The sequence below is a fragment of the Tupaia chinensis genome, unplaced genomic scaffold, assembly GCF_000334495.1.
Source record: "Tupaia chinensis unplaced genomic scaffold, TupChi_1.0 Scaffold138490_1, whole genome shotgun sequence".
Classification (NCBI taxonomy): domain Eukaryota; kingdom Metazoa; phylum Chordata; class Mammalia; order Scandentia; family Tupaiidae; genus Tupaia; species Tupaia belangeri.
The window spans coordinates 678754-689734 of record NW_006198386.1 but is presented as its reverse complement, the minus strand read 5'-3'; positions in this window follow the sequence as shown (position 1 = coordinate 689734).

Here is a 10981-nt window from a genome sequence, read left to right as displayed (position 1 = left end):
CCCTATGGCAAAAACCTCTAAAAAAAAAAGAAGCATTTGGGGGTTCAGATCTCCTGTAGAAGCTGATAATACTATTCCACACGCTAGACGCAACTTGGATGTTATGTAGCTTCAAAAACAGGACAGAGAAACTCTATCTGATGGTTGCTACCCCACAATTTGTCTGCCTGTAGTCTCTGCTAGGGCCGTATTAACTCTGTCTCTACCTCGGTCTCGTAAAGAAGTCCAGATCGCGTTACCCCTATTGGATACCCAAGTTCGATGGCTCCCCTCCATCTGGATAATGAATATCTAAAGTCTGGAACATAGGGAGACAGGCGTTCTTGGTTACAAGTCCTTAAATCCACCGCTCAGCTGAGAAATACGAGGGCTTGGTTGAAATGTGTTCAGTCTCAGCGTCTGCAGTTCTGCAGGAAGAGGGAAACTTTCCATAGGAGCGGGGCTGCATCAAAGCAACCCGTAATTAGGTACAAATTTGGCTCCTGGTTCAGCAATTTATACAGATAAGCTGGGCTGACCTACAGGAACCCCAGGGTGATTATTTCACATTTGTGGTCGCAGAGTGACCTCTAGTGGTGAATGTGAAGAATTTCTTTATCTCTTTTCTGCTTTTTTTTGGGGGGGGGTGGTGGTTGTTCATTTGGGGTTTGGGGTTTGTTTTTTGTTGTTTTGTTCGTTTGTTTGTTTGAGAGATTTTTGCTATAAGGTATGTGCGCTCACCAGAGAGACAGAAAGCAAGAAATAACCTCCTGGGGAGATGGCCATGCAGCAATCCCTTCTCTTCCATTCTCCTCTCGGGATCTTGGACACACCTGCACATGTACTAGGTGTGTTTCAAACCTCTGAGCCCGGGACTCAAACTGCGGTCAACTACATAAGAGTTCAGCGACGTAATCATTACACCATCTGCTGGTCCCCTGTTCTGTTCTTAAAAAAAAAAAAAAAAAAAAAAAAACACAACAAAATTTAAGTGGTTTTTTTTTGCTTTTTGCTCTTTGCTCAATTAATATCTCTTGTTCTAAACTTATTACTCCAAGTGCGAGCCACTGATTGCCCTTGGGAAAACTTGGAGCATCCCTGAGACGTCTACATGAAGTCCCACAACGCAGGTACAACTTTTCTGTTTGAAAATGCACTAGACCTTCCGTCATGGAAATTCCAAAAAGTTCACACTGTTAAGATAAGAACTACATTTTTTTTTCCTTTTCATTATGTGTCAAGGATGTTTGATTTTTTTTTTTTCAGTTTATTTATTTACTTCTTCCCAAGAGGGAGAGAGATGGAGGAGGGGGCAAGAAGAGAGAGAGAGACAGAATTCTCAGCAGGGCCCTGACACCAGAACGCCCCCTAGTGGCGGCGAATTCAATCCTGGGCCGCACCTGTGCCAGGAATACTCCCGGGAGATGGAGCCCTGAAACCTCCACGTGGATCAGCTTTGCAGTGTTGCCTTTTACAACTGCGCCACCATCTGGCCTCACGAAATTTTATTTTTAAAAATATATGAGGTGGAAAGAATTCTCAGCAGGGCCCTGACACCAGAACGCCCCCTAGTGGCGGCGAATTCAATCCTGGGCCGCACCTGTGCCAGGAATACTCCCGGGAGATGGAGCCCTGAAACCTCCACGTGGATCAGCTTTGCAGTGTTGCCTTTTACAACTGCGCCACCATCTGGCCTCACGAAATTTTATTTTTAAAAATATATGAGGTGGAATCAATATAATATAAACAAGATTATGATAATAATAAAAAAATTTTAAAATATATATATGTGGTGGAATACCTCACCTGAAACAGTACATGCTTACTAGTCACTTGTTTACGTGAACCTGTGAGGGTCTGTTTCAGTATCAGGTCCCTATTACTTAGCTCAGTGCCTGAACAGAAACATTTGTTGAATGAATGCCCAAATATTTCCTAAAGCAATGCTTTGTGCAGGCTGTTACCCGGAGGAGGAAGTTGAGGCTGCAGGAGGCTTGCTCAAGGTCAAAGAGCTGGTGAAGCTCGTGCACACACACACACACACACACACACGTGTGTGTGTGTGCGCGCGCGTGCACACATATATGAGCATGTGTGCTGGGGGCCAGCAGGTGACACAGTGATTAAGGTGCTGGACTCCCACGTGGCTGACCATAGTTCGAATCCCAGGCTCAGCAGCTTGAAACTCACACAAGGCGTGTGTGTGTGCATGCCTGAAATCTCAAAAGGAGACTGGAGGAGAAGGGATTTGGTGTGACTCCCACATGGCTAACTGCGCACACGCACCCGGCGTGAGTTTTAAGCCACCGGGTCCAGGACGCAAACCACGGTCAACTACATGGGGAGTTCAGCGACATAGCCATTACACCAACTGCTGGTCCCTGACTTCAGACTTTTAAATCCCTAACCTCAGGGACCAGCAGATGGCGAAGCAGTTCCATCGCTGGACTCCCACATGGCTAACTGCGATTCGAGTCCCGGACCCGGTGGCTTGAAACTCAATCTGGGTGTGTGTGCGTGCGTGCCCAAAATCCCAAGAGGAGACTGGAGGAGAAGGGATCGCGGCATGGCCATTCCCCCAGGGGGCAATTTCTCACTTTCTGTCTCTCTATCTCTTTCTCTATCTCTCTGGCAAGTTCACACATCCTATAGCAAAATTCTCGCTCTTAAAAAAAAAAAAAAGAAAAAAAGAAAGAAAGAAGGAAAAAATCCTGGCTGGTTCTGTTTGTTTTGCTTTGTGTTCATCCTTCTTCACTGCAGTGCAGTGGGGAGTTCTAGAGGCCAGAACACTGACCTTGCAGACAGCGCGGGTCAGAGCACCGAGCTGCAGCGCCGGGCAGGTTATTAATAAGTAATTAGTGGCCGGCCTTTCTCAGAGCACTTTGCGGGGAAGAATAACACCTCCTTGGGAGCTCCACATACGAGACTTTGGACGTGAAACTTCTGCACGGTCACAGGCAGAAATAGACAAGAAACAATCAGGCCTGAGTGAGCCTGCTTACATCCAGAACAACATCAACTCCCCAGGAACGAATCCCGGGAGCTCACCCCAGGGAACGGAGGGCTCAGCCCAAGCCCGCTCCTTGGAAGGGGGCGCCAGCCATGTCTCAGAGGAGGAGCCAGATGTGCCCCTGAGGACAGGACTGCATATTCCACGTGATCCGTGGTAGGCGGGCACGGATGCTGGACCGTTGCAAATGCATAGCTCATAGATCTGCCTCATTTGGGGGCAGGTTCCACATAAATGCAGCGGTCATTTCAGCTTTGTTTATTTTTTTTCTGGAAAAGCTTAGAGCTGGCCATTGGGTCTGCGTTTGTTTGAAGGGCATTGCAGAAAGAGAGAGGGCCCCAGCCTAGACCTGGGCTCTTTTGTTTTACACACACACACGTAGATACACACACACACACACACACACACTCACACACACATATACACACACACATACGTATGTGTGTATTTAGATTTTTTGCCATTAGGTGCCTGTGCTTGCTGGAGAAAGAGAAAGGGAGAAATCACCCCCCAGGAGGGATGGCCACGCTACAATTCCTTCTCCTCCATTCTCCTCTCAGGATTTTGGGTACACACGCACATGAGCCCGGCATGTGATTCGGGCCACCAGGATGGGAACTCAAACCACAGACTTAGCCATGTAGGATCCAGCTGCCTTAACCACCACGCCACCTACTGACCCTATTCTTTTTTTAAGTGTATTTATTTCGTTCTTCCATGAGGGGAGTGGAGCACTTCTAAGAGGGTCCTCACACCATGACCCACCTCCAGTCTCCACCAGCCTGGATCGTTGGCACACGAGTCTTGGAGCTGGCAGCTTGAAACCCACACAGAGTGGGGCCAGTAGGTGGTGTGGTGATTAAGGGCACTGGACTCCCACATGACCGACCGTGGTTCAAGTCCCACACCTGGTGGCTTGTTTTCTCGCTTTCCCTCTCTCTCTCTCACTCTGTCCCTCTCCGGTCAAGTGAAAATCAATGAATAAATAAATAAAGTTAAATAAAATTATTCTTTAAAAAAGAGAGAGAGAGAAAGAAAAAGAAAATTACACAGGGCATATGTGCATGCATGCCCCAAATCCCAAGAAATCCCAAGAGATGGAAGAAGAAGGGATTAAAGCATGACCATGTGATGTTGGCACATGCCTGGCATGTACAGGGAGACCTCAAGCGTGAAATCACCCCCCAGGGGGGATGGTCACGCCACAATCCCTTCTCCTCCATTCTCCTCTCGGGATCTTGGGCACACATGCACACGCACCCGGCGTGAGTTTAAGCCGCCGGGTCTGGGACACGAACCACGATCAACTACATGGGAGTCCAGCGACATAGCCATTACGCCAACTGCTGGTCCCATCTTTTCTTTTTTCTACAAGAGTTCTTAAGTCATTTCAGGCTCATAAGTTCATTCTGTGGCTGTATCTATTCAATTCCTCAGTCACCGTGTTCTTCTTTCCATTATATTTTCATTTCTACATTTTTCCTAGGTTATTTTTGATCTGTAATGTAGCATATAGAGATACAAGATGAAAAGTTAAGAGAAATGGAAAGAAGAAACATTAAACAGCAAGAGACAGTAGAACCATATTTCCAACATGCAAAGAAAAAAATGTCTTAACATTTAGAATTCTATACCTGATTATACTCAGTCAAGACCAAGATGAATGAAAAGTTTTCCAAAGAGAAAATTTCTCTCTATAGATCCTTACTGAAATAAAATTTAAAAGTTGTTTGTCAGTAAAAAAAGATTCAATGTATAAAGAAACAGTGAGATCCAGATGCAATAATAAGCAAAAATAATAATAATAATAATAAGTGGTCATGTAGAAAATGTAAGTAGCTTTGATTGATTGATTAATTGATGATAGGCATCGAAAACAATAAGGAGTTAGAATCCCAGGAAGTATAACATGAGATAAGAGAAATGTGAAAGGAATTTATAGTTTTGTCACTTCCAAGGAGAAGGAAGCAATAACTGTTACCTTTAGACCTGTTAGGCTAAATAGACACAGTACAAATTTAGGAGTAGAAATGGAATAGAATATATCACTTCAAAGCAAGCAGATGATAAAAAAGAATTTCTAAAAGTACTCAGCCTCTCTAACATAAAAAAGATGTTTAAAACAACGCATAAGAAATGCAAAAAGAGTGTGGCCGAAATGCTCCAGCTTATATTCACAATAAATGTAAATGGGTAAATGGATTAAACTCTCCAGTTAAAGATCATTATTTCCGGATTAGATTTTTAATTCAGTTGTATATAAAAACAAAGGTACTTAGAGCTACCTCCATAAACACTAATAACTTTCATAAATATAATGTTCAGTGAAAAAAGGCAAATGGAAAAAAGAACAATATCACCCATGCATAAAAAATTTCACACACATTCATCAAAAGAGTAAAAATATAGGGGCCAGTCAGTGACATGATGGTTAAGGTGCTGGACTCCCACATGGCCGACCAAGGTTCAAGTCCCAGACCTGGTGTCTTGCTTTTTCATTTTCCTGTTCTCTCTCTTGCTGGTCAAATTGAAAAAATAATAATTAATAAAATAAAGTAAATAATGCTTTAAAAATAAATTTAAAGTTAAAATTTAAAAAAATAAAAATTTGAAGTGTTATATATCAGTTTTAAGATAATTTAAAGTTAAAATTTAAAAAAATAAAAATATGAAGTGTTATAAATAAGTTTTAAGAAAGCAGTAATTTCTAGGGACAAATGAAATTTGATGATAGTGGACAGATGTAAGTTCTATCTGTACCTGTAACATTCTAAGAAATTCTAAAGTAAAATGCCAATAATGGGTTAAGCCTAGATAAGTATCTATTACACTTTACATTTGGGGATAGATTTAAAATATTTCATACTGGAAAAAAGAAAAACCAATTCGATGACTGAATAAAAAAAGATTACACATGTAGATGTTTGTTTGTGTGTTATGTATTTATATATAATAACAATCTCAATTTTATTTCTTTCAGCATTTTTGCCTTAGGAAAATATATAAATATATATCATATAACCCTTACATTTTTCTGTTTCTGAAGACTTTTTATAAATAATGTCGTATTAGAATAATAGTGTTTCTAGATGGACTAGAAATAAGCAACAGAGATTTTCTTAGAGGAAGACTCTTTTGACCTAAAATGAACCGCGAGAGTAATTGAGCTGCCTGGCCTCATCAGAACCAGACCCTGTTACTCTGGAGATTTAACGTAATACCGTTTCTGACCAGCAGGTGGCAGTGGCACAACGATCATTTCAAGCCAAGATCCAGGCATCCAGGCATCGTTCTAAATGTGAAATAGTGTTTAGATCATGTTTGATTTTCTGCCAAAGCTTGGTCAGGCTTGCATGCATACTCCTGATAGACATCTGTTTACCCTCATCACTAAGAGTCTGTTCCAAAGCTTCAGAACTTCCCATTCTATTTGCAGAAGCAATCCTCGGATGAAGCAGAGAAGTTCCAAAAGCCAAGATGAGGACCCACAGAACTCTGCTCTACCCATTCCGTTAGTTGGATGAGATGTTTCGTGGCTATTCTACCTAAGCCTGATCCAGAATAACATTGTAGCTTTCCTTTATATATATATAAATTATTTTATTTAGTTTTGCTATAAGGCATGTACACTAGTCAGAGAGATAAGATAGGAAACTGAGAAATTCCTCCCAGGAGGAAAGGCCACGCCGCAATCCCGTCTCCTCCATTCTCCTCTTGGGATTTTGGGCACTTATACACATGTGCCTGGAGCATTTTTCAAGCTGCCAGGTCCATAACTTTTTGTTTTGTTTTGTTTTGTTTTGTTTTGTTTTTTTTTTTGAGAGGTTTTTGCTATAGGGCGCGTCCGCCCGCCAGAAAGACAAAGAGAGACAGGGAGACAGAAAGCGAGAAATCACCCCCCAGCGGGGATGGCCATGCCACAATCCCTTCTCCTCCATTCTCCTCTCGGGATCCTGGGTACGCATGCACAAAAGCCCCCGGGTCCGGGACGCGAACCGTGGTCGACTACATGGGAGTCCAGCGACATAGCCATTACACTAACTGCTGGTCCCTGGGTTCATAACTTGAACGACGCAGTTGGTCACGTGGGAGCCAGTCACCTTAACCACAACAACACCTGACTGGCTCACTAGACAATTTATTATTATTATTATTATTATTATTTTAATTTCCTATAGGACACTTGTGTTTGCCAGAGACAGAGGAAGAGGGATGGAAAGAGAAAGAGACAGGGAAAGTGAGAAAGCACCCCTTCCCCAGAGTGGATGGGCATCCCGAGATCCCTTCTCCTCCATTCTCCTCGGGATTCTGGGCACGCACGCACACGAGTCCAGCATGATTTTCAAGGTGCCAGGTCCGGGACTCGAACTGCCGAGCTGGCCATGTGGGATCCAGTCACCTTCACCTCTACACCACCTGCTGTCCGCTTCCCTTGCTTTTCTTCAGTGGAGGCTCTGAAACACTGGAGCTGCCTGATTCCTAAATCCTGATTTGCTCAAGTAAACGTTTTTGTGCCTCAGTTTTCCTAACCACCGTTCTCAGTGTTTAAAACTAAGAGCTCACGAACGTCGTCAGAGACAAAAATAAATGTATGTTATGTGCTCTCCTTAGCAGATCCCTGAAAAAAGATTATGATGGCTTGATAGTTTCCATTTTCTGCCACTGTGACTTGGCAGGGATAGATCTTAGGCCAGCGCGTTCATTAGGTTCAGAGGCACCCACCCAGGGCCCACGAGACCTCATGGCCTCCCAAAGTGTCATTGCTTCTTTTTTTTTGGAGAGGTTTTCACTATAGGGCGCGTGCACTCTCCCGACAGAGAGAGACATAGAGACAGAAAGCGAGAAATCATCCCCCCAGGGGGGATGGTCACGCCGCAATCCCTTCTCTTCCATTCTCCTCTCGGGATCTTGGGCACGCACGCACACGCGCCCGGCGTCAGTTCTAAGCCACCGGGTCCGGGACGCCAACCGCAGTCGACTACGTGGGAGTCCAGCGACATAGCCATTACGCTAACTGCTGGTTCCCTCATTGCTTCTTTTAAAACCAGCAGGTGGCATGGTGGCTAAAGTCACTGGACTCTCACATGGCCAACCATGGTTCAAGCCTCAGACCTGCTGGCTTCTTTCCTCACGTTCCCTTTCTCTCTCTCTCTCTGGTCAAATTGGAAAATGATAATAAATGAACTTAAAATACAAAATAAAATCATTCTTGAAAAAGAACCGAAAAGGGGAAACACGAGCTTTTGGGTGGGAGAAAAAAGTTGGTTAGTTTGTTATTTTTTTTTTAAATATATACATACATATTTTTTGCCATAGGATGTCTACGTTCACCAGAGAGAGACCGAGAGAGGGAAAGTGACATATCAACCTCTGAGGGGATGGCCACACCACAATCCCTTCTCCTTCATTCTCTTTTCAGGATTTGGGGCACACATGCACACGCGCCTGGCGCAATATTCAAGCCAGCGGGTTCAGGGACTTGAACCACAGTTGACCATGTGGGAGTCAACCTCAACACCAAACACTGACCCCAAAGAAAAAGTTTTACTACAGAATACTCACACTTTTCTCTTTAGTATAATTTTTCATATATTTTTTTTTAATTAGAAAAGGGAGTCCATGAAAGCAAGAGTGCCCAGAGCCCCTGGAAGTCACCCTGCACCCCTGCCCTCCCCCTAACATTATTTATTCCATTCCCAAGTATTTCTGATTCTGTCTGGTTGTTCTGAGCAAGAGGAAACAGAAGGAAGTCAAGATTGCTAAATGCCACCATTACCTGGCACCAGCACTGGTGTCTGGTGTCCTGGAGATAGCATCTTACATGGGAGGACGGGCGATTCTCCAGTGGACCAACCTGCCATGTGAGGATCAAGCTGAAAGAAGAATGAGCCCTGGAGACCGGCAGGTGGCATGGTGAGTAAGGTGCTGGACTCCCACACGGCTGACCGTGGTTCGAGTCCCGGATCTGGTAGTTTGCTTTCTCACTTTTTCTGTCTCTGTCTCTCTCAGGTCAAATGACAAAGAATAATAGAGGGAACCAGCAGTTAGCGTAATGGCTATGTCGCTGGACTCTCACGTAGTCGACCGTGGTTCGTGTCCCGGACCCGGTGGCTTAAAACTCACGCCGGGCGCGTGTGCGTGCGTGCCCAAGATCCCGAGAGGAGAATGGAGGAGAAGGGACTGCAGCATGGCCATCCCCCCTGGGGGGTGATTTCTCGCTTTCTGTCTCTCTGTCTCTCTCTGTCTGTCTGGCGAGCGCACGCGCCCTACAGTGAAAATCTCTCCAAAAAAAAAAAAAAAAGAATAATAGATAAAATTACATTTAAAAAAAAAAATGAGCCTTGAACACATCATGGCAATGTGAAGAAATGGTTATAATGATGGAGATTTGGGGGAGGTATCCAATCAAGGTGCACCCACACGTCCAGTGGTGGAAGACCTCTTAGTATATCTAATCACTGCCCCAACTCTTGCACCCAGGACAAGCAGTACAGACGAGCAGTCCAGACTTATCGGAGGCGATCTGAGACATGCGTGTATCTACCTTTTTTATACACGGTTTTCCTGCCTCCTGAAAGAGAAACACCCCGAGCTGCCAGACCCTCCCTGCTTTTCCCAACTTGATGTGAGACGTCTCGGTCTGCAGACTAAGCACCTGCACGCGCACGCCCATCACCTCCACCAGAGGCCTCCTCCTGACACAGCCTCCCCCCAGCCCACCCCACGGGGGATCTGCCGTGCGTGTCACCCAGCCAGATCAATCCCACGCTGCTCAGCGCCGTTACAAACCGAGACTAATAAATCATGTGTCCTCTCTCAGCCCACAGATGGTAAGTGCGGTTCAATGCAGGTAATTATAAAAAAAAAATGACTTTGGGAGCAAAAAAATCAAAACACGAGAGTGTGTGTCTAATAGAAAAGGCCTGCAGAGAGGTTGGGGAGTTCTAATGACTCGGAGGGGCAGGGGAAAGGTCCCGCAGCCTGACAGTAGCTGGGATGGCTGATTGACAGAATCGATCTCTCCTCCCCGCCAACTCGGCCAGGCCCTGTGTCTACTGGCCTCCGGGACCCGGTGCCAGGCCTTGGGGAGGTGGGGGCTGGAGTATTCCCTCCTGCTTTAATGTGTTTGCAGAAAACAGGCTCCATCAGCCCATCAATTACCAAGACTGTCAACCCCGGAGAAGGTGTTGGGATAGTGACAGGGTCAGGTAAAAGCCTTCGGGGCTATTGAAAGAGCCACCGGACACGTTAAACCACTCTTAATGTTGCCACCTCTCGTCCTCCATTCTCCCTCCCCACAAAGAATACATTTCTTCTTCTTCTTCTTTTTTTTTCCCCCTTTTAACTTTCACAAAGATGTTCCCGGCTTCTATACAAAGGATGATGCATATTCTTTTTTTTTTTTTTTAATGATTTATTTCATTTCATTCATTATCATCATGATTATTGTTTTTCATTTGATCCGAGAGAAAGGGACCAGAAGATATGTCATAATTAGGTTGCTGGACTCCCGCGTAGTTGACCATGGTTCAAGACCCATACCCGGCAGCTGAAAACTCACTCCAGGCATGCGTGTGTGCCTATGTGCCTAAAATCCCAAGAGAAGAATGGAGGAGAAGGGATTGCGGCATGGTCAATTCCACTTAGAGGGTCATTTCTGTCTCTCTGGTAAGTGCACATGTCCTATAGCAAAAATCTCCTTAAAAAGCAAACAAACAAAAAATGACCAAAGAAAGAGAGATAGAGGAAGAGAAAGTGAGAAAGCAAGCTGCCAGGTCCAGGACTCGAACCATGCTCGGCCATGTGGGAGTCCAGCCTCTTAACCTTTTTTTAGCTGTCACTCATTGGAGACCATGGTCCTCTCCGAAAGTTCTATGCCCTCTGTCTGTCTCTAAGCAAGCACAAGTCCTTCCACCGGCTCACAGAGAACGTTGTCTCAGAAGAGATTTCAAGCACCTTCCTGTTACAGGTAAGGGATGAAAGACCAGCCCC